Below are 14,101 nucleotides of genomic sequence, written 5' to 3'. Positions count from 1 at the left end.
AAAAAGTTAATATAATAATCACATTCTGATACTCTTTGTAAAATCATCTGCATACTTGAGTTAAACTGCTTTTTCATTTAGTACAGAGAATTTACACCTTGTGCCACAGATAAATCTTGGTTAATAAGTGGGTTTTCTCCACTAACTACTGTTCAGAGTGCTGACAGCCTTGCATCATTGCTAAGCCTGTTTGCACTGTAGAAGGCACACCAAATGTAGTGTTTTACTGTTTCCATTAGCAGAGAACTGTTTCCCCACAGTGTAACATCACACAAATGGGAAAGGAAAGCAGCACATTTCATTTTTGAGTTGAGCTCTGGAGCTAACATGGAAAGGTATAATAAGACATTCAGAGCACCACTGGATACCACTAAACAATGGTACTTCACAGTCCCATTTCAACATATTAAAGGATCATCATGCATGCACTAACACTTTCCTAACCATCGTGCAAATTTGTTTCTCAGCATTGCTCTTTTTTTGGAAGTGATTTGGGACAAAAATAAGTTTTGCTACTGGATATTATTTTATTACATAGACATTGTGGAAATTGTGTAATGCACTGATGTGAAATGCAGTAAAGTGTGTGGTTATTTGACCACTTCTTTCTGGACATTTGGCTCTGCACTGCAGCGCTAACAGTCACAAATTATATATTACTACATACAGCCTTAACATACAAAAATCATCATGTTTTATCCATTTTGCTTTGGAACATTAAGTATTGCTTGTTATTTACAGACCACATTGCCTGTGCATGAGCGCATACCATAGATAATATCAGTAGCATTATTTTTTGTTTGCTTGCCATCATCATAACCTGACAAGTCCTTTAATGATGTATTGTCCATCCTGTGTTTCACAAGTGCATTTGTCTCATATACACAAGACAAGTAGGTACACATCACGGCCAGTTCTGCAGTATATATTGATGACAACATAGCTAACATGTCAGCAGTATGTATTTATTACTGAGAATGACATTGATCTTACTCTGTCATATCAACAAATATGAATTTGTACAAAACCTTCAACATCACAATATCATCTCTGATGCAGAATGAGACAGTAATCCTATCTACACTGCACTGTCAGATTGAAAAGTCAAATTTCTGTAGTGGTGCTTGCATTAAGTACTGTGTCCCCTAGATTGCATAGCTAGATAGGTAGGGGATTCTAATCTCATGGCAGTTAACTTATGGGCGTGTGTATGGTGTTGTGCAGATATGATCAGAACTATCACTGCCCACAATACAGTAGTAGTCTACAGTTAATTTTAAACCTCAGGGTGAGTCCACATCAGTTTCAAACCTTTCTCTCAATTTCATCTTCTCTGTTAAACCACAATGATGCCATCCTGTATAAAGTGCACTGTCGCACTGTACAAGTCAGAATTCTGCGGTGGTGCCTGCATTAAGAACTGTGTCCTCTAGGTTGCATAGCTAGGTATGTAGGGAATTCAAATATCATGGTAGTCAACTTGTGTGTGTGATTATAGCTGTGGAAATATGACCTCTGCTACTGTTGGGCTTATTAAAAAAGTAGTCTGGTATTAATTTTACACTGCAGAGTGTGTCCACATCAATTTCAGACCATTCCTCCAACATCATCTTCTCAGCTACCTACCACTGATGTCAGCATCAAACTGAATGAATGCCACTAAAGTAAAGATTAATTTATCCTGACTAGTTTGCCATTTAAAGTTTTCTAGTCAAAAGATATGAATGTTTGTTTGAGCTGTAAGACGATAACTTAATTTTTAAAGGCTCAAGCCACACCTACTGGGAGTTAAAAGTACACACTCAAAAGAGCTTTTGCTAGAGGGAATGAATTAATACAATACTAGCCTGGCATTCATTTTACACTATAGGGTGTGTCCACATCAGTGTCAGACCTTTCTACCAACTTCATCTTTTCAGCAACACAACACTGATGTTAACCTTTATAAAGTGCATTATCACACAGTATAAGCCAGACTTCTACAGTGGTGCTTGCATTAAGTACTGTGCCTTAAAGGTTGTACAACTAGATAGGTAGGGGATGACAGTCTCACATCACTCACCTTGTTTGTGTGATGGTGGGTCCGTTACATCACCAGAAGATTATTTCTGCAGGTGTGATAATTTGACTCCAACTCTTGAGAAACATCATGGTGAGATGAATCCCCCATCCCCTTTCACAAATGTCTGCTATGTGCAACACACTGAAGAAGGCATCATTTCTGTAATGCACTCTCACACTACAAAATTCAGACCTCTGCTGTGGGGCATGCATATAATACACTTGCATGTAGATTGTGTCCGCCAATAAGTAGGAGTTCAAATGCAGCAGTGAGACTCTCTTGATGGTGTGTGTGTGTGTGTGTGTGTGTGTGTGTGTGTGTGTGTGTGTGTGTGTGTGTGTGTGTGTGTGTGTGTGTGTGTGTGCGGCAGATACCAGAGTGTGTTCCACCTCTCAGGATTTAAAATTCCACACAGCTGTAGAAGTCGTTGATGCACATATATTTCCTTTGCATGACACATCTGATGTCATCCTTTCAAAGATGCAGTATGGCTCACATGCACCTAGATTTTTTTTCCTCTGGCATATGCATACAATACACTTGTGTGTGTGCATTGTTTACACACATAGTTAAGGAGTTCAACTATAGGAATAACTGTCAAGTGTGGTTGTATGTTCCTTCCTCTTACCATGCAGAGCAGGCTGCAAATACATATATGAGTTATATCTCTATGCAGTATGCTCTGCAACCACTTTTAGGATCATAGAAGTTTACTAGGCTATCAATCCGGAGGTCATGTCATGCCTAGCCGCTTCACCCCATTGTGATACCATAGATACTCTAGTCATTACCCAGGATTTTGTGTTTAGTAAAACAGAAACATGAAGCTAATACACAATGGTGATGTTCTCCATTGAAATGTGCAATGTCACAGTCGTCAAATAAATCTGTTGTCATCCTTGTGTTTCAGCAATCCTTCATTTGTCCATAATGTTAACTATATAGTTAAAATCCCAAAGTCATAGCTTACTGTCAATATATCTGTTAACAGTGTTCTCTCCCACATGTGCTATGTTCAGGTGTAGATGCTGTTTCCTGTTACAAGAGTTTATTCCACCTTTCCTTTGGAAAGGCTGTATTGAAGACTGATGCTGCCATTTGAATAGACTGTATTTACATCACAGTTGTAGTGAAACACCTTCTGAGGACTGAGGACATAAGACAATATATTGTATGCTGTTGCCTAAGTAAGGCATGTGTTCCAATACAGGATTATATCCGCGTTGAGCATAATGGTTGTTCCACCATCATAGTGACAACAGCAGGGGGCTACAGGTATGTTTGTGTATACATAGGATCGGGTGATGTTGTCTAATATACAGTAAGATTATTTGTAGGTAATTACAGGGACACACATTCCATGATTCATCCACATGATGTAATGCTTTCACATAATCACACATATGACAATTGGCTATGTACTTATAGAATGGCATATTCATTGACTCCACTAAGATGTTGATTTTCACAATGTGTAGGCAAGTGTTCCAAACCAGCACTGAGTGATGATAATCATTTGTGTCCTTAACTACTCTGCATGAATGACATTCCAACCCAATTATACTTTGTCTATATAGAGTGGCAGAGGCCTCCCCCATCAACTTTAACAGAGAAAAAGTTATGGACAGATAAAAGTACAGCTGATTGAATTAATTCACATAGGTGGAGTTGAACAGCTGGGATAACATTTCCACTGTGGCACATGTGATTAATAGCTGTCTTGTTATTTGGAGGCGTTATACAGCGTGATGTTCAATTCTAGCATATAAACTGATCTTGTGTGAATGTACTGATGTCAAACAACAATCGTCATATTACATCACATCAGTCTTATCCCTTCATATGTTACACAAACATATGTGAAAGTAACTTTGGATTTTCTAAAATTATACATGTTCCGACAATGTGATGGTGAGAGTGCTACCTTGGCACATGCACTGAGTACTATGGTATACACATGTGTGCTCCAGCTCTTGCAGAAGCCATCGTTGTCCGTGAAACATTGATGTAAGACTGATCACATTTGTCTGCACATGAGCATATTCATTTAATTGCCATCAGTCTGACATGCTGATATGACATTCATTATAAGACATACTTTCTTAATTCACACATTAATTTCATTTGTTTGTCACAATACCCATTGCAACTTCCTGTGTCAGATGCCAACAGTGCACATCTTTAGAGAATAAATTGCATCATGGTGTGGGGGTTGCATCTGTTGTTATATGTTGGCACAATAACTGTGTTAGGCAGGAGGTGCCTTATGCAAGGTTATTATAGGTTCATAGGTTCATAGGATATTACTAGGCTAATGGCCCAAGATCCATTACAAGCCTAGTTATGTTATATCTGTGTTCCCTGACTCACCATGACAGATGATCTATATTTGCAGTGCTAATGTATGATCAGCACTGACTGCCCTGTGCACGAGGGACATAGGTGTCACCCCTGGGTTGAATTTATGATCTACCATCCAATTGTCCAAGTTGTACTTAAATTGGCCATTGATGAGTTCTGCTTCATGTGAATTGGGAGTTTATTCCAGAGGAATGGCAGTCTCAGGGAGACATTTCTGTCTTTCCAGCATGCCCTGTTAATGTTGGAGAGTCAGCCATGTCTCACTGTGCTCCTGTATTTGTAGCACCCCGCACATCTATATATGGGATGCATAACTATTACAATATTGACATGCATAATTCCCTTCAAGGGTGATCTTCCTATTAAATGTTACGTCTCTTTCTGTGTCATACAAAGTTATTACGCAGGTCAGTGTTGAAAATGATGGCATAGGTTCAGTTCTTGCAAACGATTACTCTGCCTTCTGAGCCATTCCTATTATCCTACATGTTATATGGATGTAATGGATGCAGTGCAGATATCCCATTATGTTTGTACTGTCCTCACAACCTGTCATCTCAGCTCAGTATGTCAATTACATACATATGTTAAGTAATTTTTACAATTTGATCTTTGTGTTACTTCCACATCCTATATATATCATGTCTATTTTTATTTACCTACATTTGCTCAGAAGTAGTGACCACCATTATTTATTCTGACATAGGTATTGCAAAACGTTATTATTTCTTAGTAGTTTTTGTGACATAAGCACCTTCACATCAATTATTGTACTAGACCTGGAACATTTGCCTTCTCTGTGGCATCTTTCTGTATACATGTCTTTGATTTCTGTACATATTGTCATCAGTACACTTTTCCTGTCTGGTAATCCATCTATTGCTGTTGACCTTGCTGTTTCACATCCCCTGGTACTTTTTGTCTTATTTCCCATATGTTTGATTTATGTTCATGGTACATTCAGTACACTTTCCTGCCTGTGTACACACTGCATTATTTTTCTTTTGTAGCTCTCTGTGCTGTCTGCATGAACATGCTTAACAGGTTTATTCATAGACAAACATGTTTGTTTACTATATGTGCTCATGCTGCTCAACAAGGTTTCCTGACCACCAGCACTGTTGCTGGCAATGTAAACATGCTTGTATACATGTTTGCATGATGAGCAGTATGCATATGTGATTAGCACCAATGCTGCACATTGCCCTGACACGTAAACATTGTGTAGGTTCCATGCATAGCAAACGCAATTGTTCATGAATCCTAGTCGATGTTAAACTGATGAGATGCCACAATCTGCAAACAACATTATGAACACTGACACAGGAGACACCCATTCAGTATGTGAATTGGCAGGCTGTGCACAACATAGAAGGATAAGAACTGCAGACGAACCACCATGAAGTAAAATTGTAGAATTTAATGAAAAAATGAGCGCTTTCACACACACTCAGGTGCGCTTCATCAGGTTACAATTACAACAAAAGCATCACTTGCTTTTATACATTTAAAAAATTTTCAATTAAACAATTAGGACAATAATTAAGCAAATTTAAAGATATAGTAAATGAGAAAACCTTTCTCAAAACATACGGTTCATTCAACTAGCCAACCGTATCAGATTTCAAAACTTCAAACTTGTCTTTAGGTCGCAATAAAAGAATATAGTCTTGCGACTATATAATCAGTAACTATTAAGACTTCAACATTGTCCATAAACAGTTTAAAAATAAAAAAATTTAAGATTAGACACAATTAAAATCTGACATTAAAAGGACGATACTGGTTATAGCATATAATGTATCTACATATCAGTCCTGGAATATAACCATAATGCGCTAGTGGCGCTAAAAGTTCATAGACAGATAATATATATCTATTCATAAAAGTAGAGATGTGTGATGTAAAAATATATATCAATAATAGAACTCACATGCCTACATCTAAAATCTAAACATCATGCAGAAGCTGCAGAGATCATCCTAAAATGCAGAAAAACAAATCCTAACAATTTTCATGATCATATTAATATTAACTAACAACAAATACCAAATACTCACTCATATTCAAAAAAGGAATATATGGGTGTTAAATACTAGATCACAATCTATATGTTGCAATGGAGCCTATAGTCTGTCATGGAAATCAAAAGATGTCCAAGTTAAATAATCATGGCCAAGGAACATACTAATGAGGCCCAGCCAATATAACGGGTGTATCATAAAAAAGGAACATATACAGGTATGTCATTTGGTCTGGTATCATAGACATTAATAGGAGCCACATGGAGTCTCACTAACCAAAGCTGGGAATTATCCAGCAATAGAAGAACATGACAAACTAATGTCATAAGATCAGACTCAAAAAAGGAGGAAAAAAACAGGGCCTACAATCAGGACTGCCTGGATAGATAACATGGCCAGGTAATGGACCAAAACAAAACAGGTAAAGGAAATTTGTATGACAATTTAACCAAGCAAATGGAACAAATAGTGATGATGGCATCAACAAGATCCTGCTAGAGCAGGCCGAATATTGACCATGCTGTTTAGTCCGGGTTTTATGTGCGCTTTGAGTCTAAGTATCCATCTTAATTCGTGCATTTCAATAGTTCCTATGATATCCCCATCCCGTTTATTTAAGTTGATAACTTGCAGTACTAAGAAGTTAAAACTATGTTGAACACAATCCAAACAATGCATCGCCAGGGCATTGCTAACGTTGCCCTTTTTTATATCATACATATGATTATACATACGATCCCTCAATCTACGTGATGTCATCCCCACATAGTAGGCATCGCATTGATTACACATTGCCAGGTAGATGACATTCTGGGTATCACAAGTGGCATAAAAAGTGGGTTTAAAGGCCATGTTAATGCCAGATATATTAAATACTTGAGTTTTGCTGATATATTTGCATAAGGAGCATCTACTGCAAGGGTATGTGCCTGTCTTAATATTGGTTCTTATATCAACAAAAGATGCTTCTATTTTCTCTTTACAAAGCAACCTCTTAATATTCAAACAATTGTTGAATCTAAAAGAAGGTCGCTTGCTAACTATTTGTGATAGCGAGGGATCGGAAAGCAATATTTTCCAATTGCCTCTGACGATCCCAGTAAGCTGATCTACATCATTGGTATATTTAATATCATAAGCCAGGGTCTTTCCATGGTTCATCAGACATGGCCTATGGTATTCCTTTCTTCCACTCAAAGGTATTTCAGTCAAATCATTTACTATCTGCCCAACCAAATCAGGAGGATAACCTCTATCTAGAAAATATTTGACTTGTTGTTTCATTAACTCAAATGCATCGTGTTTATCACTGCATAGTCTCAGTATCCTAGTCATTTGTCCCTTTATGATGTTACGGAACACATAATGCGGGTGTAAGCTGTTATAGTGTAGAATACTGTTTTTCCAACATGATTTTTTGTAAAGGGTAGTAGTTAAGTTGTTATCTATCCCTTTTGTAATAGAAACATCCAAAAAGTCCACCTTTATGCTAGAATACTCATAGGAAAAAATAAAAAATGATGTCGTGGAGTTCATATAGGAAATAAATTCCTGCAATAGCTTTAGCCCACCATTCCATAAAATCAAGACATCGTCAACAAATCGCCTATATAAGATGACATGTTTAAATCTAGGGTCCTTGAAGATGAAGTCTTTCTCCCATTGATATACCACTATGTTGGCATATGCATTAGCACAGGGAGTGCCCATCGCCACTCCCCATGTTTGTGCATATACCTTATCATCAAAAAGGAATATATTGTTGTTTAGGACTAAGTCCAATAGACAACAAATATTCATGCATTCAATATTATCAACCTTACCAGATTCAGTAAGGTGGGCCCTAATGGCATCTAGACTGTAGTCATTAGGAATGCTGGTGAAGAGACTTTTTATATCCAGCGTAACTAGTAACGTGTTGCCATTAACCTCACTGCATAAAGAGTCAAGTTTTAGATCTAATAATAAATCATATGAATTCTTCAAAACAGTGGGAATGGCATCAATCATACAACCTAACTTGGACTGAACATATAGAGAGGCATTTTGAGTTACCCAGTGATCACCGGATACTATTGGACGTAATGGGGGGGGGGGGTTCATTTTTGTGCAACTTAGGCAGTCCCTTAATTAAAGGGATCAAAGGATCATTTATGACTAAAAAGTCATACAGTGTTTTATCAATAGACCGGGTCATAAGTAAATCATAGATGGTATCATGTACATAGTGAACAATCGAGGTTATCCTCGACCTGTCTATAACCCTATAGGCCTTATCATCACTAAGCATGTCAAGCATTAAAGCCTTGTATTGACAAGTGTCTAGTGCAACAATCCCCCCTCCTTTATCAGCTGGTTGAAACACTGTGGTAGTATCACAACAGAGATGGTCGAGGGCAAGCTGTTGTGCATGATTTAAATTAACAAAGGTGCCTTTGTGTTTCTTATCCTCAAAATATAAATAAAACTCATGCTCACATGCACGCATGAAACACTCAACAGAATGTGGTGTTGGAGGAATAAAACGGCTTTTTCTTTTACATAATTGTGTATTGTAATCACACTTAGCTTTATTACAAGAATTATCTTTAAACAATACCTTTAAGGACAATTTTCGAGTAAAAAGGCGTAAGCCTATAAGTGTGTCAGACAATGTACTTCTTTTCGAGGGGATGAAAGATAGTCCCAAGTTCAAAATGAACTGTTCATCCATGGAGAACGTCCTGGATGTTAAATTGAAAAAAAGACAGTTCAGTTCTTTGTTTTCCTTTTCGACTCGAAGGTTTCTCCTGACATTTTTCTTTTTCCTCTTCCCTGGCTGGTTGAGTGCATGCGCACTGCACCCTTGTACGGGAGAGGGAAGTTTAAAGGCAAAGGTATGGAGAACACATTATTAGGATTATTGTCTTTAGGTCTTGCACCCAATTTATCAACACAAGCCAAGCCCTGTTGGTTACAGGGTAAAGATAAGCTGGAAGGATTGGGCTCTTGTTCAGGAGTGCCCACAATATGGTTACCGTCCATCAGATTAACAACCAAAGAAGCTGACGGCATATGAGGTATATTATTCGTCATGTGCGAGGTCTCCGAACCCGCAACAGGTACACATCCTTCCTGCTGATTCACTTTGTGCCAGACAAAGATATGACCCAGCTGAAAGTCCTGGTGGTCACGTTTTAGTTTCCTAAGTTTTAACTGTTCCAGTTTATTGCTATAAACGGCCAGCTGTTTATTCATGTTATGGATCTTAGATATACAAAAATCAGATTTATAGTTCACGGTGATAGAGTTATACTGTTACTCTACTTTGTTAAGGAGTTCAGCCTCAATGGGTGCAAAATGATCCAATAAAACATGTATATATTTATTTCCAAATTCAATGTTGAGCTCTTGCCACTTCCGCAATAGCTCCGGCTGACTATCACCGTAGCTCGGCATACACAAAATGCGCATCCCGCGCGGGATGACTTTGAAATGTAAACAGGCTTGCAGATGTCTTTTCTGCCAAACAAGTCTGTGTAGTCGATATATATCATTTTCTAAGTTCCTCAGACTACCAAAAAAGTCATGCAGATTGTCATCACTGTTGGTATTTGTTATAGGTACATCACCTTTGATATCCAGGTTCAACAACGGGTTTTCCTTTTGGTAAAAAAGACAGCTCCAACTATCGGTTCCAGATACACCTGTTGGAGTATAATCAAGCTCAATGTTGGGCACATCCATCATGTAACGGTCGGTTAAATAAAGAACCAAAAATATTAGCAACAAGCAGATACCGACCATTCAAAGGTTCCTTGCACCACAATCAAACAACGTAGAAGGATAAGAACTGCAAACGAACCACCATGAAGTAAAATTGTAGAATTTAATGAAAAAACGAGCGCTTTCACGCACACTCAGGTGCGCTTCATCAGGTTACAATTACAACAAAAGCATCACTTGCTTTTATACATTTAAAAAATTTTCAATTAAACAATTAGGACAATAATTAAGCAAATTTAAAGATATAGTAAATGAGAAAACCTTTCTCAAAACATACGGTTCATTCAACTAGCCAACCGTATCAGATTTCAAAACTTCAAACTTGTCTTTAGGTCGCAATAAAAGAATATAGTCTTGCGACTATATAATCAGTAACTATTAAGACTTCAACATTGTCCATAAACAGTTTAAAAATAAAAAAATTTAAGATTAGACACAATTAAAATCTGACATTAAAAGGACGATACTGGTTATAGCATATAATGTATCTACATATCAGTCCTGGAATATAACCATAATGCGCTAGTGGTGCTAAAAGTTCATAGACAGATAATATATATCTATTCATAAAAGTAGAGATGTGTGATGTAAAAATATATATCAATAATGGAACTCACATGCCTACATCTAAAATCTAAACATCATGCAGAAGCTGCAGAGATCATCCTAAAATGCAGAAAAACAAATCCTAACAATTTTCATGATCATATTAATATTAACTAACAACAAATACCAAATACTCACTCATATTCAAAAAAGAAATATATGGGTGTTAAATACTAGATCACAATCTATATGTTGCAATGGAGCCTATAGTCTGTCATGGAAATCAAAAGATGTCCAAGTTAAATAATCATGGCCAAGGAACATACTAATGAGGCCCAGCCAATATAACGGGTGTATCATAAAAAAGGAACATATACAGGTATGTCATTTGGTCTGGTATCATAGACATTAATAGGAGCCACATGGAGTCTCACTAACCAAAGCTGGGAATTATCCAGCAATAGAAGAACATGACAAACTAATGTCATAAGATCAGACTCAAAAAAGGAGGAAAAAACCAGGGCCTACAATCAGGACTGCCTGGATAGATAACATGGCCAGGTAATGGACCAAAACAAAACAGGTAAAGGAAATTTGTATGACAATTTAACCAAGCAAATGGAACAAATAGTGATGATGGCATCAACAAGATCCTGCTAGAGCAGGCCGAATATTGACCATGCTGTTTAGTCCGGGTTTTATGTGCGCTTTGAGTCTAAGTATCCATCTTAATTCGTGCATTTCAATAGTTCCTATGATATCCCCATCCCGTTTATTTAAGTTGATAACTTGCAGTACTAAGAAGTTAAAACTATGTTGAACACAATCCAAACAATGCATCGCCAGGGCATTGCTAACGTTGCCCTTTTTTATATCATACGTATGATTATACATACGATCCGTCAATCTAAGTGATGTCATCCCCACATAGTAGGCATCGCATTGATTACACATTGCCAGGTAGATGACATTCTGGGTATCACAAGTGGCATAAAAAGTGGGTTTAAAGGCCATGTTAATGCCAGATATATTAAATACTTGAGTTCTGCTGATATATTTGCATAAGGAGCATCTACTGCAAGGGTATGTGCCTGTCTTAATATTGGTTCTTATATCAACAAAAGATGCTTCTATTTTCTCTTTACAAAGCAACCTCTTAATATTCAAACAATTGTTGAATCTAAAAGAAGGTCGCTTGCTAACTATTTGTGATAGCGAGGGATCGGAAAGCAATATTTTCCAATTGCCTCTGACGATCCCAGTAAGCTGATCTACATCATTGGTATATTTAATATCATAAGCCAGGTCCTTTCCATGGTTCATCAGACATGGCCTATGGTATTTCTTTCTTCCACTCAAAGGTATTTCAGTCAAATCATTTACTATCTGCCCAACCAAATCAGGAGGATAACCTCTATCTAGAAAATATTTGACTTGTTGTTTCATTAACTCAAATGCATCGTGTTTATCACTGCATAGTCTCAGTATCCTAGTCATTTGTCCCTTTACGATGTTACGGAACACATAACGCGGGTGTAAGCTGTTATAGTGTAGAATACTGTTTTTCCAACATGATTTTTTGTAAAGGCTAGTAGTTAAGTTGTTATCTATCCCTTTTGTAATAGAAACATCCAAAAAGTCCACCTTTATGCTAGAATACTCATAGGAAAAAATAAAAAATGATGTCGTGGAGTTCATATAGGAAATAAATTCCTGCAATAGCTTTAGCCCAGCATTCCAAAAAATCAAGACATCGTCAACAAATCGCCTATTTGTGTTACTTCCACATCCTATATATATCATGTCTATTTATATTTACCTACATTTGCTCAGAAGTAGTGACCACCATTATTTATTCTGACATAGGTATTGCAAAACGTTATTATTTCTTAGTAGTTTTTGTGACATAAGCACCTTCACATCAATTATTGTACTAGACCTGGAACATTTGCCTTCTCTGTGGCATCTTTCTGTATACATGTCTTTGATTTCTGTACATATTGTCCTCAGTACACTTTTCCTGTCTGGTAATCCATCTATTGCTGTTGACCTTGCTGTTTCACATCCCCTGGTACTTTTTGTCTTATTTCCCATATGTTTGATTTATGTTCATGGTACATTCAGTACACTTTCCTGCCTGTGTACACACTGCATTATTTTTCTTTTGTAGCTCTCTGTGCTGTCTGCATGAACATGCTTAACAGGTTTATTCATAGACAAACATGTTTGTTTACTATATGTGCTCATGCTGCTCAACAAGGTTTCCTGGCCACCAGCACTGTTGCTGGCAATGTAAACATGCTTGTATACATGTTTGCATGATGAGCAGTATGCATATGTGATTAGCACCAATGCTGCACATTGCCCTGACACGTAAACATTGTGTAGGTTCCATGCATAGCAAACGCAATTGTTCATGAATCCTAGTCGATGTTAAACTGATGAGATGCCACAATCTGCAAACAACATTATGAACACTGACACAGGAGACACCCATTCAGTATGTGAATTGGCAGGCTGTGCACAACAGATTTGTCAGTGGGAAACACAACCACATATACAAGTATCTCAATCCATATATTCGAAGTAACAGTCAAAGCACTACAGACTTGTATGTAAAAAAATCTACCTCAAAATATGTGTATCAGATTCACAACCCCAACTGTCATTTAAGCTGTGGCCTAAATTTCAAAAACTATCTGCAGAAAACATGGCTTGATGATAAGTAACGTTTCAACATATTTGGATATGAATCAGTCTGTTTTGCAAAGGTATAGTGTGATAATTGCACTTATCTTACTGACCCATGATGGGTATTCAAGCATTATAAGGAATATACTTGGTAATGTACAAAATACAGGCCATTAACAGGATCAGATGCATTTTATTTAACAAAACAGAAAAATAAACCAACATACCTTGCACCCTCTGCTGCTCCTCCAGTCTGTACATCAGATTGATGCCCAGGGCTCAATTCAGGGTCCAGTCTTCCTCACCTGAAAAATGAAAAGAGTAACTATAAATTATGTAGTCTTCAAATAACAGGGATATACAGGGATGCACATTGCTCAAATCAGGTTCTAGAAAGTTTACTTCTGAAGAACACCAGAAAATTAACATCCACATTTAGCAATGTTGCACGTGGGCTTTTAGATCTTTAGAAACAGATTGGAGGACATGATTTTTAAACCTGCAGCTGTAATATACATCCCAACTCTACCCTTGATGTCTTCCTGCTTAGCTAATACACATTGAGTAAGATTGTGTGTTGCAAATACAGTGAAAAGACTTGCTGTTATGACATCATCTGGATGGGGATGGGCTACTAATATGGATCATGGCT

Source organism: Protopterus annectens, chromosome 2.part2, assembly GCF_019279795.1.
Source record: "Protopterus annectens isolate FY-2018-M chromosome 2.part2, PAN1.0, whole genome shotgun sequence".
NCBI classification, from domain to species: domain Eukaryota; kingdom Metazoa; phylum Chordata; order Ceratodontiformes; family Protopteridae; genus Protopterus; species Protopterus annectens.
Note: the sequence above shows the minus strand (reverse complement) of the source record.